The 14397-nt window shown below is 39.8% G+C and overlaps 1 long non-coding RNA gene across 1 annotated transcript; it reads left to right on the top strand.

The window, feature by feature from the left end:
• On the top strand, nucleotides 5075-6529 carry LOC109848298. The gene is made up of 3 exons (XR_002248762.1): nucleotides 5075-5208; nucleotides 5581-5641; nucleotides 6352-6529. It is a non-coding gene; the product is annotated as an uncharacterized LOC109848298 (long non-coding RNA).

Here is a 14397-nt window from a genome sequence, read left to right as displayed (position 1 = left end):
AAAATATTATTTGATTACTTATGCTTGTGATGAATATGTTATGAATTGATTTAATAATAATTAATATGATGAATATTTTGTACTAAATATATTTGTTTCTGATAGATGGCTCGTGGTAAGAGAGGTTCTAGTGTTGCAGCGAGGCGCTCTTCTCCTAGACTTGATGCTAATGCGGGGGTTGCGCTACCTTCGAATATACCCCAATCAAGTAGGCGTCCCCGGACTAGGGTTGGTGGAAATGATGATGCAGGTCGACAAAACATCGAGACCCCTAATGTTACAAATGAGGCTCCTGATGGGAATGTCAGGGGAAGATCAGGACCCAGAACTCGTGGGGGTATGGCTACCCGTACTGCTAGGACCACGAGAGGGATTGCTGGAGCTCAGTGGGGTGTTGAAGGACTCGCCAGTTTTATTGAGATGCAGAGTGGTTTCATGGAGAGGCAAATGGAGATCCTTGAAAAGCAGTCAGAGGCAACTGAGAAGCTGAGCGAAGCATTAAATACACAGAAGAAGACTAAGCCTATTGGCAGTGATTTTGAAAAATTTAAGAAGATGTCTCCACCATCTTTTCAAGGAGGTTCTGATCCAACAGCAGCACAGGAATGGCTGAAGAAAATAGAGAAATACTTCAGAGCCTTGGGATGTTCAGAGGAACAAAAAGTTATTTATGCTACATTTATGCTAGAAGGAGAGGCAGAGATCTGGTGGGAAACTAAGGAGGCTAGTTTATCACTTGAGGGGGAGGATGTTCCTTGGAGCAGATTTGTTAAATTATTTAGGGAGAAATATTTTCCCTTGTATGTTCGATCTCGCAAGAAGAGGGAGCTTATGGAATTGCAGCAGGATGACATGACAGTGGAAGAATATGAAGCTAAGTTTAATGAGTTATCTCGATATGCACCTGAGCTAGTTGCAGAAGAATTTGATAAGATAGAGATGTTTGAGAATGGACTGAGGCCAGAAATTCATCAAAAGGTTATAGTAGTTATGTCAAAGACTTTTGAGGAGGCAGTGGAGCGAGCAAAAAGGGCTGAAAAAGCAAGTAAGGGAGAAAAGATTACAGATGAACCAAACAAAAGCTGGGACCAGAAGAAGCGGAACAGGGATGAGAATAATCAGAAAGATAAGTCAACTTTTAAGCCTTTTAAGAAGCCAGCATTTCGAGGGTCAGGAGCTCCAGTACAGAGATCGGGCCAGTTTGTGCAGAGACCAGGTCCTTCTATTCAGAGGCATGATGGACAATGTTATAAGTGTGGTAATAATCACAAAGGCTGTTATTGTCCTTTATTTCGAGGCTGCTATGAGTGTGGTAGGCAGGGGCATATTGCGAAGGACTGTCCAATTAAGAAGGGACCCAAGACTGATGATCAGAAAGCGAAGCCTACACCAGGTGATGGTCAGAAATCTAAGGCGCAAGGGAGAGTATTTGCTTTGACGAAGCAGGATGCTCTCGCATCTAACTCTGTTGTTACAGGTGCACCTGTTATTTCCTCTCAGCTCGCACATGTGTTGTTTGATTCTGGTTCTTCTCATTCATTTATATCTCATAGCTTTGCTAGTAAGTTGGGCAGAACTCTAGAATTTTTAGAATCTGAACTATCAGTTTCCACCCCATCCGGTGATTGTATGATCACTAATCACATCTTTAAGGGATGTGAGGTCATAGTGGGAGATCGAACCTTGCTTGCGAGTCTTGTGCTACTTGATATTCATGACTTTGATGTTATTCTTGGCATGGATTGGCTTTCTACTTATCATGCATCTCTAGATTGTTTTCAGAAGCGAGTTTCATTCAGAATTCCTGGGGAGTCCGAGTTTAGTTTCGAGGGATCGAGTGTTAGTGTACCTCCATGTGTTATTTCAGCTATGCAAGCCTGTAGACTTCTAAGAAAAGGTTGTCGTGGTTTTCTTGCTAGTGTAGTTTGTACCGAGAAGAAGGATGTCATTTTGGATGAAATTCCAATTGTTCGAGAATACCCTGATGTTTTTCCTGAAGACTTGTCAGGGCTACCACCTGACAGGGAGATTGAGTTCGCTATTGATTTAATTCCAGGAACAGGGCCGATCTCAAAAGCACCTTATCGCATGGCACCAGTAGAGATGAGGGAGTTGAAGACTCAATTGCAGGAGTTGTTAGATAAGGGCTTCATCAGGCCGAGTGTATCTCCTTGGGGTGCTCCAGTACTTTTTGTGAAGAAGAAAGATGGGAGCATGAGACTTTGTATAGATTACCGAGAATTGAACAAGGTGACTGTAAAGAATAAATATCCTTTGCCTCGGATTGATGATTTATTTGATCAGTTGAAGGGAGCCCAGGTGTTCTCAAAGATTGACCTTCGGTCTGGTTATCACCAGCTCAAGATTAAGCCTGAAGATGTTTCGAAGACTGCATTTAGAACAAGATATGGACACTATGAATTCTTGGTGATGCCATTTGGATTGACAAATGCTCCAGCTGCTTTTATGGACTTGATGAATAGGGTATTTAGGTCTTATCTCGACCAGTTTGTAGTTGTTTTTATTGATGATATTTTGATCTACTCGAGAAGCCGGGAGGAACACGAAGAACACTTAAGAACTATTTTGCAATTACTTTTGGAGCATAAATTGTATGCAAAGTTGAAAAAGTGTGAATTCTGGTTGGAGAGTGTCTCATTCTTGGGGCATGTTATTTCTAAAGATGGGGTGTCGGTTGATCCTTCAAAGATAGAAGCAATTGTTGATTGGAAGAGACCTAGCACCGTGACCGAGATACGAAGCTTTTTGGGATTGGCTGGTTACTATAGAAGGTTTATCGAGGGATTTTCTCGCATTGCAGCACCTTTGACTCGATTGACTCAGAAAGGGGTCAAGTTTCAGTGGACAGAGAAGTGTGAGCATAGCTACCAGGAGTTGAAGGATCGATTAGTGTCCGCACCTATACTCACGATTCCTTCTGGATCAGGTGGATTTGTGATATACAGTGATGCTTCTCATATTGGCCTCGGTTGTGTTCTTATGCAGAATGGGAAAGTTGTAGCATATGCCTCCAGACAGCTTAAACCTTATGAAAAGAACTATCCAACTCATGATTTAGAGTTAGCTGCTGTTATCTTTGCATTGAAGATTTGGCGACATTATTTGTACGGGGAGACTTGTGACATCTACACAGATCATAAGAGCCTTAAATACATTTTCACACTTAAGGAGTTAAATATGAGACAAAGGCGATGGTTGGAGTTAATGAAAGATTATGATCTTAATATTCATTATCATCCCGGCAAGGCAAATGTGGTAGCTGATGCTTTGAGTAGGAAGTCCAATGCTAGTGTGGCTGCTTTGATCACAAATCAGAAGCATATGTTGGAGGACTTGAGGAGACTGGATATTGATATTCGACTTCGAGGATCTGGAGTGATGTTTGCTCATCTTAAAATTCATCCTGCTTTGATTGACAGGCTTGTGGCTGCACAAAGTGATGATTCAGTTCTTGTAAAAATTAAAGCAGATGTAGAACAGGGACTTCAACATGATTTTGTAGTTCATGATGGAGCTTTGAGATTTAAAAACCGTTTATGTGTACCTAATAATCCGGAGTTGAAGAAAGAAGTCCTAGAGGAGGCGCACTGTTCGGCGTATACAGTTCATCCCGGATCTACAAAGATGTATAGAGATTTGCGAGAAATATTTTGGTGGAATGACATGAAGCGGGATATTGCAGAATTTGTGTCTAAGTGCTTGGTGTGCCAACAGGTCAAGATTGAACATCAGAAGCCTAGCGGACTACTTCAGCCTCTTCCAATTCCTGCGTGGAAGTGGGAGGAGGTAACAATGGATTTTGTGACTGGTTTTCCTAGGAGTCAGAATGGTAATGATACTATATGGGTGATTGTTGATCGACTTACTAAATCGGCTCATTTCTTGCCTTGTAAAACTACTCATTCTCTTGAGAAGCTTGCTGAATTATATGTTAAGGAGATTGTGAGATTGCATGGGATACCGGTGACTATTATATCAGATAGAGATTCGAGATTTCGTTCTAGATTTTGGCAAGGTCTGAATAATGCTCTGGGAACACAATTGAGTTTTAGTACATCTTATCATCCGCAGACGGACGGGCAATCAGAGAGGACTATACAGACATTGGAGGATATGCTTCGTGCTTGTGTTTTGGATTTGAAGGGTAGCTGGGAAAAACATTTGCCTTTGGTGGAGTTTGCATATAACAATAGCTATCACTCCAGTATTGATATGTCCCCTTATGAAGCACTGTATGGTAGGAGATGTAGATCACCTATTTGTTGGGATCAGGTAGGAGAAAGAAGGTTGCTCGGTCCTGAGATAGTACAGATTACTACTGAGAAGATTCAGCAGATACGTGAGAGGCTTCGTATAGCTCAAAGCAGGCAGAAGAGTTATGCTGATAATAGAAGAAGAAAGTTAGAGTTTGAAGTCGGCAATCATATTTTCCTTAAAGTATCACCTACTAAGGGAGTGCTGAGATTTGGAAGAAAGGGCAAGTTGAGTCCAAGATATATTGGACCTTTTGAGATTTTGGAGAGGGTTGGAGCTGTAGCATACAAAATTGCATTGCCCCCAGAGTTGGCTAAAATTCATAATGTTTTCCATGTATCAATGCTGAGGAAGTGTGTACTTGATCCGAGTCATGTATTGAATTATGAGCCCCTTGGGATCAGGGAAGATTTGACATATTCAGAGTATCCAGTTAGAATTTTGGACCGGAAGGAGCAAGCTTTGAGATCAAGAATTGTTAAGCTAGTGAAGGTTTTATGGAAAAATCATTCAGCTGAGGAAGCTACCTGGGAGCATGAAGATGAGATGAAGGAAAAATATCCTAATCTATTTGAAGACTCAGGTATGTTCAAGTTTTGAGGACAAAACTTCTGTTAAGAGGTGTAGTATGTAATAATACTAAGTTATTGACTATGTAGATATATGGTATATATAGGTATATGGAAAAGTAAAGGGACTTTTGTGCATAATTTGTTAGAGGGTTTATTAGTAAACAAAGGGCCTTTATAAATACCCAAAACCCTACTTGTTTTCCGTCATCTGTTTAGCCGCACAAAAAGAAAAGAACAGAAAAAAAAAACCCTAGGTCTCTCTCTTCTTCCTCCCGTCGGTTTCTGCCGCACACACAGAAATAAAAGAAAAGGATCTGCATTGGAGGAGGATAAGTGGTGATTGTTTACACAAATATAATAGGTATTGTTCTTTTGGATGAATGCTATGCATCCGATTTTTATGAGTTTTTTTTTAGATCTTGTTATTTATGATGTTGACACTAGGTAGCTGCCCTTGTTCTCATGGCCACGGACAAGTCTTGAGCCTAGTGCATCCCTTGGTCACCTACTTTATATTAAATAATAATAATAATAATAATAAATTAGCAACTATGATAGCCTGCATGTACATATTTCTATGTCATTGCATAATTTATTATTCTGTAGGAGGAAAGCTAAGAAACATCCAGTGTACTAAAGTAGTAGTATATAATATGGTTTTATAGGATGGAGCTTAATATATGTTATATTATTCAGTATAGTTGTATTAATGTTTACTATATCTACTCTTTAGGAGTTTCAAGTGGCTTCGAGGAGGCGTCGTGACTAGTATTTTGATAGCTTTCGGACTTGATGTAAGTGGTAAATTTATGCATTGTGCATTGCGTATTTTTCCTACAAAATGATAGTAAGTATATGTGGATTTGTTTCCTGATGGATTATATTCCTTTGTATGATTTACTGCTATATCATTTGTTGATTTGTTGATTTTGTGATGCTCATAGATATTTTGGTATAAGCCTATGCTTATTTTCTTTATCAGTTATGTCTTTTCATATAGTGGTAGGTTGAGATGCATATGTGTTTGATTTATTTCACTATTGGTTGGCCTTTGGCATTTTTGTATAATGTGATTAGCTTTACGAACTTTGTTTATTGTTAAAGCATATGCATCTCAAGTCAATATACCGGTATATGTCGGATATAAGCAAGCTATTAAAACAGGACTCAATGTGCCTCTATGAGGTTTTATTTTAGCGCTAAGAGCCCAAATTGGGTCTCACCGTCCCGGAACCACGGGCTTAATAATTGTGGGGTTTACCGAGTCAACCGGAGTATGAAGTGTTGACCGCATTGAGACGTAGCATGCTTATTTCTATTCCATGATTTCTAATTTTCTTAAATATTTGTATCAAATACTAGAGTTCATTAATGATTCTATATCATTCTTATATTTTGTTTATTTCTCGTTGTAATATTTTAGTTTTGCAAAACCAGTGTTTAATGTATGAATTTATCCACTTATTGAGTTGTGAACTCATTGTGTTATTTCTATTCTTTTCAGAGACTCGGGATTAGGTGGAATTGAGGATTGTCAAATTCTTAGAACGAAGCAAAGAATAATTCGAGATTGTTATTGTCTTCTAGGCGAAGGTTAAATAAAGTCTTTAATGTTTAGATGATGAATTGAGAGTTTGTAATAATGAGATTCTTTCTTTAGGTTGAGATTTATTTGGAGTTGAGGAATATTTATTTTTTTATCAAGTTAATTGGCTTTAGTTGACTTTTGGGGTTATAGAGAATAATTGTTGTTGGTTTTAGTTCAATGAAGAGATTTGTTTTAGTGTTCTTTTAATGAATGTATATTTTGGAGGACTTTTCACAGGTTTAGTCCGGCTCTAATATTCCTTTGTGGTTCGGAAATTGGGGTCGTGACAGCAATACTTGCCTCCATTATCAGACTTTAGGCACTTCAGCTTATTGCATGTTTCGTTCTCCACACATGCAAGCCACTTCTTGAAGATGATGAATACATCTGACTTGTGCTTCAAGAACACCCACAATTTTCTCGTAGCATCATCAATAAAAGTGACAAAGTAAAGAGAGTTACCAACAGATGGGACTTGCGCAGGTCCCCACACGTCGGTGTGCACCAACTCCAATTTCTGCAGTTTTGGAGCCGGTCCGGTCTTGTTGAAGCTCACCTTCTTTTGTTTGTCTAAGATGCAGTCCTCACAGAAAGTCAGATCGATCTTGTTCAGACCCGGAAGCCTCTCTCCCGCGGCCATAATCTGCATCCCCTTCTCGCTCATGTGGCCAAGTCGTCGATGCCAAGTCATGCAGTCGACGTATGATGATGATGATGCTAGTCCTGCGGTAAGCAAGTGGTCGATCTTTCCGTTGACGATGTAGAGAGACCCCTCGCGTTTGCTGTGTGCCACCACCAAGGCACCCTTGGACACCTTTCAACTTCTCTGCTCGAAGGATACTCTGTAACCGGAGTCAGTCAATTGCCCGACTGATATAAGATTTCATCTGAGATCCGGTACATGCCGAACATCATTCAGCGTCAAGGTGGTCCCGCCCTCCATATTAAGGGTACAATTTCTCTTCCCGGAAACCTTGCAAGGTTGATCGTCGCCAAGATAGACAGTCCCCAAGTCTTTCTTCACGAACGATAAAAGCAGCTTTTGTTGTGAGGTTGCATGGAAAGATACGCCAGAGTCGATGACCCACGCATCGCTTTTGTCTTCCAGGGATAAGAGAAGTGCATCCGAATCCGTCTCGTGCATGAGATTGGCTGCACCGTCAGCTCGATCATCCCCTGCTGATGCTAGAACAGTAACTCTGCAGTCCTGTGCAAAGTGGCCCTTTTTTCCGCATCTAAAGCACTTCCCTTCACCGTAACCATTCGGGTTAGGCCCTTTAGACTTCCCTCTGGATTTTGATTGGCCTCGTTGTCCCCTACCCTTTTTCTGTGCACGTCCTCGTGCCTCGACATGCAGAGCACTCCCACTGCTAGAGGCCTCAGTTCCTGAGACTTTACGGCGAGATTCTTCATCCAGAATTGCCCCAATCACTATGTCGAGCTTCATCTTGTCATTGCCATTGGCGTTGCTCACCGTCATCACCATATTCTCCCATGAATCTGGTAGACAAGAAAGTAGCAGAAGAGCTTGGATCTCGTTGTCGAACTTTAGATCCACTGCAGCAAGCTGTTGCACAACAGCCTGAAATTCGTTCAAGAAGTTCGCCACACGAGCTCCTTGTTGCATCTTTAAGTTGAATAGCTTCTTCATCAGGAACACCTTATTTGAAGCAGACGGTTTCTCATACAGCGCCTCCAATGCCTCCATCAACTCCTTGGTGGTGGTCGCATGCGAGACGTTGTAAGTCACATGCTGGTGAAGGTTGAGCCTGATTGTGGCAAGTGCTTTACGATCGAGCACCTTCCACTTATCGTCGTCCATCTTCTCAGGTTTCCCCGCCTCTCCTTGGAGGGGTAGGAAGAGATCCTTCTGGTACAAATAGTCTTCTATTTGCATCCTCCAATACCTAAAATTTTGGCCGCTGAACTTCTCAATTCGAAGTCTATTGTCTTCAACTGTAGATCCCATGGCGAAAGATTACGTTTTTTCCGTATTCGTGAATAGTACAATATTCGTGAATAGTATCGTATTCGTGAATAGTACCATATCCGTGAATAGTATCGTACACGTGAATAGTACCATACACGTGAATAGTGCCCAATGCCTTAAAAGAGTAAATATTAATCTAACTTATTTTCTGATGTGGATGATCCACTTTTAGTGACAGCCACAGAGCATACGATAAGCAGATATATATACTCTAAGTCAGGCTCTGATACCAGTTGTTAGGATTCACCCCAATAATAACGCCTCGAATGGAGACTTAATCACAAAATAAAGGCACAAAATTCAACACAGAGTACTCACAGATATACGTGGTTCACTCCTTCGGAGCTACTCCACGGTGCAACGACGACGCTAAATTCTTTTATATCCCAAAAGAATTGATCCAAGAGAACACCCTCTCTTGATCAGATACACTCCAAGAACTCTCACAAACTCTCTTTTTGTTTTCTCTTACTCTTCTATAAGAGGAGTTGTTTCTGGGATGAGATTTCCTTAAGAGTTTAGGGCCCTATTTATAGTGTTTCAGAAATACTATGCACAAATAAAATATTATTAGTGGGACCCGCCACTAATAATAAAATATTTGTGGGACCCATCACCTTTTCCAATTTTCTCAAAAAACGGCCACCGAATTCCCTAATGTCAACAAAGGTTGCTGGGGTCAAAAATGATGGCTGGTTAACAATCTCCGACTTGAAGATTTGATTGAATATCAATCATATCTTCACACCACTCTTGGTTGCATCATCCGGATGTCTTGCAAAAAACGGCCACCGAATTCCCTAATGTCAACAAAGGTTGCTGGGGTCAAAAATGATGGCTGGTTAACATCCCACACAGCCAGGTAACTCTCAATTATATATGTTTCTATTTTCTTCCCTGTTCATCTCCACCTAAAATTTAGGTTTTTCTTTTTTATCTTACATTTCTTGTTGCTACTATAGTATCTTCGAGTGGCAACCCCAGTGCACCTAAGGGTCTTCTTGCACGCCTGTACGTGATATGTTCTTACATGCACCTGAACATTATTTTGCCTAAAATTCTATGTTCATTATTTTTTATATATGTCTATTCTATGTAACGGCCCCTCCAATCCTTGGGGAACACTTCCAGCACCACTTCGATTGGTATCTGATCAAAGAGGCTCTGAACATGTTCAGTATGGAATTTCTAGCATGCCTGTATCTCTTCTATTAGTTAGAATCTTTCTAGTATGAGGCCTATACTTCATACATACATACATCATATTTCTCATGTATTTTGTGCATATGCTAACTTATATTAGCTTGCTAACTTATGTTAGCTTTGTATGATTTTGCTGCCTAGCAGGTTGCTGAGAAGCCGATGCCAAGAAGAATATCCAGTTTATCAGCTCCAAGGCACATGTCTCCAAGGTGACACATTTTCATATAAAGTGTTTACTCTTTAATCTGACATATAAAGTGTTCACTCTATGATCTGACAATTAGGCCAAACTTACCTACCTCTATTTTTGTAAGAGTTAAAATCTACGAACTATGCATAAATTACAATTTCTTATTTTATTTTATTACAAGTACTGTTCTTCATGGAGGATGAAGGAATACAGGGATCACCATTGGCTAATCTGCATTTCATCTCAAGGGAGAATCCAAGATCATTTGTTATTCATTCAACTGAACAGTGGCCATCAAGAGTTAGCAGCCTATTCCATCTGAGGAAAATGGTAGAAACATACAGTTCTCTTTGGTTATAGGTTATAGATAGATCACTAGTACGATAGATATATTTTTTCTGCATAAAAATATTCAAAGCGTCGAGTGTGATTTCAGAAGGGAACCATTATTTTGAAACTACAAACTAGATGTTAACTTAAAACCAGATCCATTCTAAAGTCAATCAGGAAGGATTAACATGGTTATATTCAAACTTAATGATACAACAATGTGATCTAAATTGCTTATAACAATGAATTTGGGTACCCAATGCTGGTGAAAAAATCGTATGGTCTGAAGTCACAGATAATTCTAAGCCTAACCTTTTCCCCCTCTTCTGTTCCAATCGAGTACTTTTGCCTTGTTCTGATTTAAGCCACTGACTTCTGGATTTGACATTTTAATGCAGAAAATCCACCAGGAAACGCCTGTATGAGAGAGAAGAAGCTGAATTCAGTCTCCAACGGGCATTTACATAAGCTAACTAATTCATTATACATCAAGTTTAAAGTCTATGAGCACCGAGATGATATTGAGACGCTGATGCCCAAGCTTTCTAACACTAAGCATTATACTGAACCAAGATCCCTGAGCTAGCTGTGAAGGAGCGACAAGAGCCAGGATTTTTCTGCCATGTAAAGGACTTTTTTATTGGACGACATGGCTATGGAATTATCTAGGACGAAGGAGAAACTGACGAGAGAAACCTCAACCCTAAGTCTATTGTCCAGTTCAATGATCAAGAGGTGATCGTGTACAAAGATGAGAATATGAAACCACCAGTTGCAGAGGGACTTAAACAAGCCAGCGGAGGTGACGCTTCTTAATAGCAATTGTATTGAGAGCATTATACAGATGGGATCAAGGTGGAGAAGTTTAAGAAGATGTTGATGAAGAAGACTGGAGAACAAAAGGCTGAGTTTGTGGCTTTTGATGCTCTCAAGGGAGTGTGGAAGCTTACACTGTGTTTGGATGGGGTTTTTTTTAAAGTGAAATTTCATTTTCACCTTGTTTCGGAGTTTTCTTAGGGGTTAGAGATGGAATGAAAAGTTAAATTTCCTCACATTTTCCTCCCTTCAATTTGGGCGGTAGAGGATGGAATGGAAACTGATGTAAAATTTTCTAAGATGATGTTGGTGTTGAAAATATATACGATGTCATGGAGATGATAGTAGCGGAGGCAATTCATGAAAGTGTGATTGATTTGAACAAGGGACAGGAAAACATGACTATGAAAATGGATGATATTTGAGATTTTTTTACTTAAAAATGGGGATCGGGAATGAACAAATTGAAGATGCAAATCTATTCCTACTTAATTCTTCAGAGAATCTAAGAGGTTTACTTGGGTGTCCATTGGAGAGGCGCAAGGGCATTCTTATGAAAATGATGCATCCGACATCTATGCCACCACCGGCCAATTATTAGCTTCCAGTTACTCATGATTTATGTTTCTATTTTCTAAATTATCTTAACTTTTGTTGAATGTCGTTTGGTTATGGGTTGACAATCACAAACTTGTCTTTGATTTTTGCTTATGTATGGCAATTGCATATTTGTCTTTGCTAACTTTAGGGTGTTTATGCCGAAACTTAGTTGGAAATTGGTGGTCGACTTTTATAAAATTATGTACAGAATATTTGTTATTTGTAAACTTTATATATTGGAAATGTGATAACTCTATAGTGTTTTTTCAATTATTTTATATTAGCTCATGTTATTTTGACAAGTTCATGTTATATTGTGATCATATATATATATATTCGTGTTAAACTATTTTCATAAACTCGTTGGTATTATGTGCTACATTTTTCCTAAAAATTCTATAGTGTATATTGTTTTGATCAATTTTTGTAAGTTTATATATTGAGCATGATGTAATGAACTTGAAAAATTATAATAATGTCAAATATCATCATTGTTGTCGTCATCATCATCATATTATTTTATAGTAAACTAAATAATAATAATAATAGTAGTAGTAGTAGTATAATTTGTAAGGGTATTTTATGTAACTTTATATATATTCACTTCACTTCCCTCCTCTATATTAGAACTCCCAAACAAGGTAAAACAAAGTTACTTACATTCTCTTTACTAAACTCCCAAACAACATTTTATCTTTTCACTCTCCTTCCCTATCTTGCCTTTCCATTATTTAACTTTCCGTCCCTTATCTTAGTAAACTCCCAAACAAAGCATTAAGGTTAAGCACTTTTAATTGTTACTAGTTTGAAAATGGAGATTTGGTTAATGGCTCTGCTGTCCATGTGTAGCTTGAGTCTTTTTCTTCTCGTTTTTGTTAATCTTATGCATAGGTCTATTACAGATGATTTGTCTGAATATTTTTCTACTGATTTTCCGACTGAAGGAATTTGTATCAAAGGAGTGCTTAAAGGTGGTAATTCTTGTTTCTTTTGTTATATTGTTCAAGGTTAAGAACTCATAATTATAGTAGTCTTGTTCAGTGCTCTGCTGTCGCCAGCCTGTCATGTTCGCCTATAAAAGCAAACCCCGATGCCCTAGGGTTTGTGCTTTTTCTTCTCCCCTAATCTTTCTCTGGCGGCGGCACAATAACGCAGCAGCGTTCCTCTTCTCCAACCTTGAAATCGTAGCAGCGATTTTGGTTTTCATCTCTAGCTCTCAACAGAATCTTGAGGGGAGATTAAGAAAGGATTTAGAGAGAGAGAGAGAGAGAGAGAGAGATTTGAAAGGGATTATTCTCTTTAATTATTAACACTGTAGCTACAGTGTTTATTTGAGAGATCTCAGTTTGGGATCTGCTCTTGATTTGTAATTTCTTGTTTGATTAATAAGAAATTGATTGTGTGGCTCCCGAGGACGTAGGCAGTTGCCGAACCTCGTAAATCTTGGTGTACTTTTTCTATTCTTCGTTTCTGTTGCATTAGGGATTTAGGCGTTAAATTCCCAACAACCGGTCAGAGCGTGAAACGATCTAGAGGAAGTCAGATTCAAGTGGGAGCCATGACCGCAGATGAAGGAAAAATGAGACTTGAGAAATTTGATGGAACAGATTTCAGATTCTAGAAAATACAGATAGAGGATTATTTGTATCAGAAAAATCTGTATCAACCACTATCTGGGAAGAAGCCGGATTCTATGAAGGCAGATGAGTGGAACCTTCTAGATAGACAAGCCCTCGGAGTTACCAGATTGACGTTGACTCGCAATGTTACGTTCAACATAGCGAAGGAGAAGACCACGACGGGTCTTATGGCAGCACTCTCAAACATGTATGAGAAGCCATCAGCCGCGAACAAAGTTCATTTGATGCGGCGATTATTCAATCTGAAAATAGCGGAAGACGCGTCAGTAGCACAACACCTCAATGAACTTAATACGGTTACAACCCAATTGAGTTCAGTTGAGATTGAGTTTGATGAGGAAGTTCAGGCGTTGATACTTTTGTCTTCCCTACTAGAGAGTTGGAACGCTACAGTCACGACAGTGAGTAGCTCGTTGGGAAACAAAAAGTTAAAGTTCGACGACGTTCGTGATTTGGTTCTCAGTGAGGAGATCCGACGGAGAGAAAGTTCGACGACGTTCGTGATTTGGTTCTCAGTGAGGAGATCCGACGGAGAGAGACGAGTGAAGCTACAACCTCTTCAGTATTGCATACAGAGTCAAGAGGTAGAAATTCAACCAGAGGGAACGTACGAGGCAAATCAAACTTCAGGGGTAGATCAAAAGACAGGAGATCCAAGTCAAGGAATCCAAGCAACAGCTCGAAGGCTATCGAGTGTTGGAATTGTGGAAAGACCGGGCATTACAAGAATCAGTGCAAGAGTGCACAGAAAGAGAAGGAGGCGAAGGCAGAGGTGAATGTCACTTCCACTTCAGGAGGAGACGACGCATTGATATGTTCTTTGGAGAGCAAGGAGGAATCTTGGGTGTTAGATTCAGGAGCGTCGTTCCATGCTACCCTTCAGAAAGAATTCTTCGAGAAGTATGTTCCCGAAAATCTTGGATACGTATATCTTGGTGATGATCAACCATATGATATTGTGGGCAAATGTGTGGTGAAAATTAAGTTGAACGGGTCAGTATGGGAGCTGAAGGATGTCAGGCATATTCCCGACCTGAGAAAGAATTTAATATCCGTAGGCCAGTTGGCTGGCGAAGGATACACCACAACCTTCCATGGAGGTGATTGGAAGATCTCAAAGGGCGCAATGACGATTGCCCGAGGCAAGAAGACTGGTACCCTGTATATGACAGCAGGTGCACGTTGTTTGATCT

The sequence above is a fragment of the Asparagus officinalis genome, chromosome 7 (assembly GCF_001876935.1).
Source record: "Asparagus officinalis chromosome 7, Aspof.V1, whole genome shotgun sequence".
Classification (NCBI taxonomy): Eukaryota; Viridiplantae; Streptophyta; class Magnoliopsida; order Asparagales; family Asparagaceae; genus Asparagus; species Asparagus officinalis.
The sequence above is the reverse complement of the archived record's forward strand: the minus strand, read 5'-3'. Positions and strand labels throughout refer to the sequence as shown.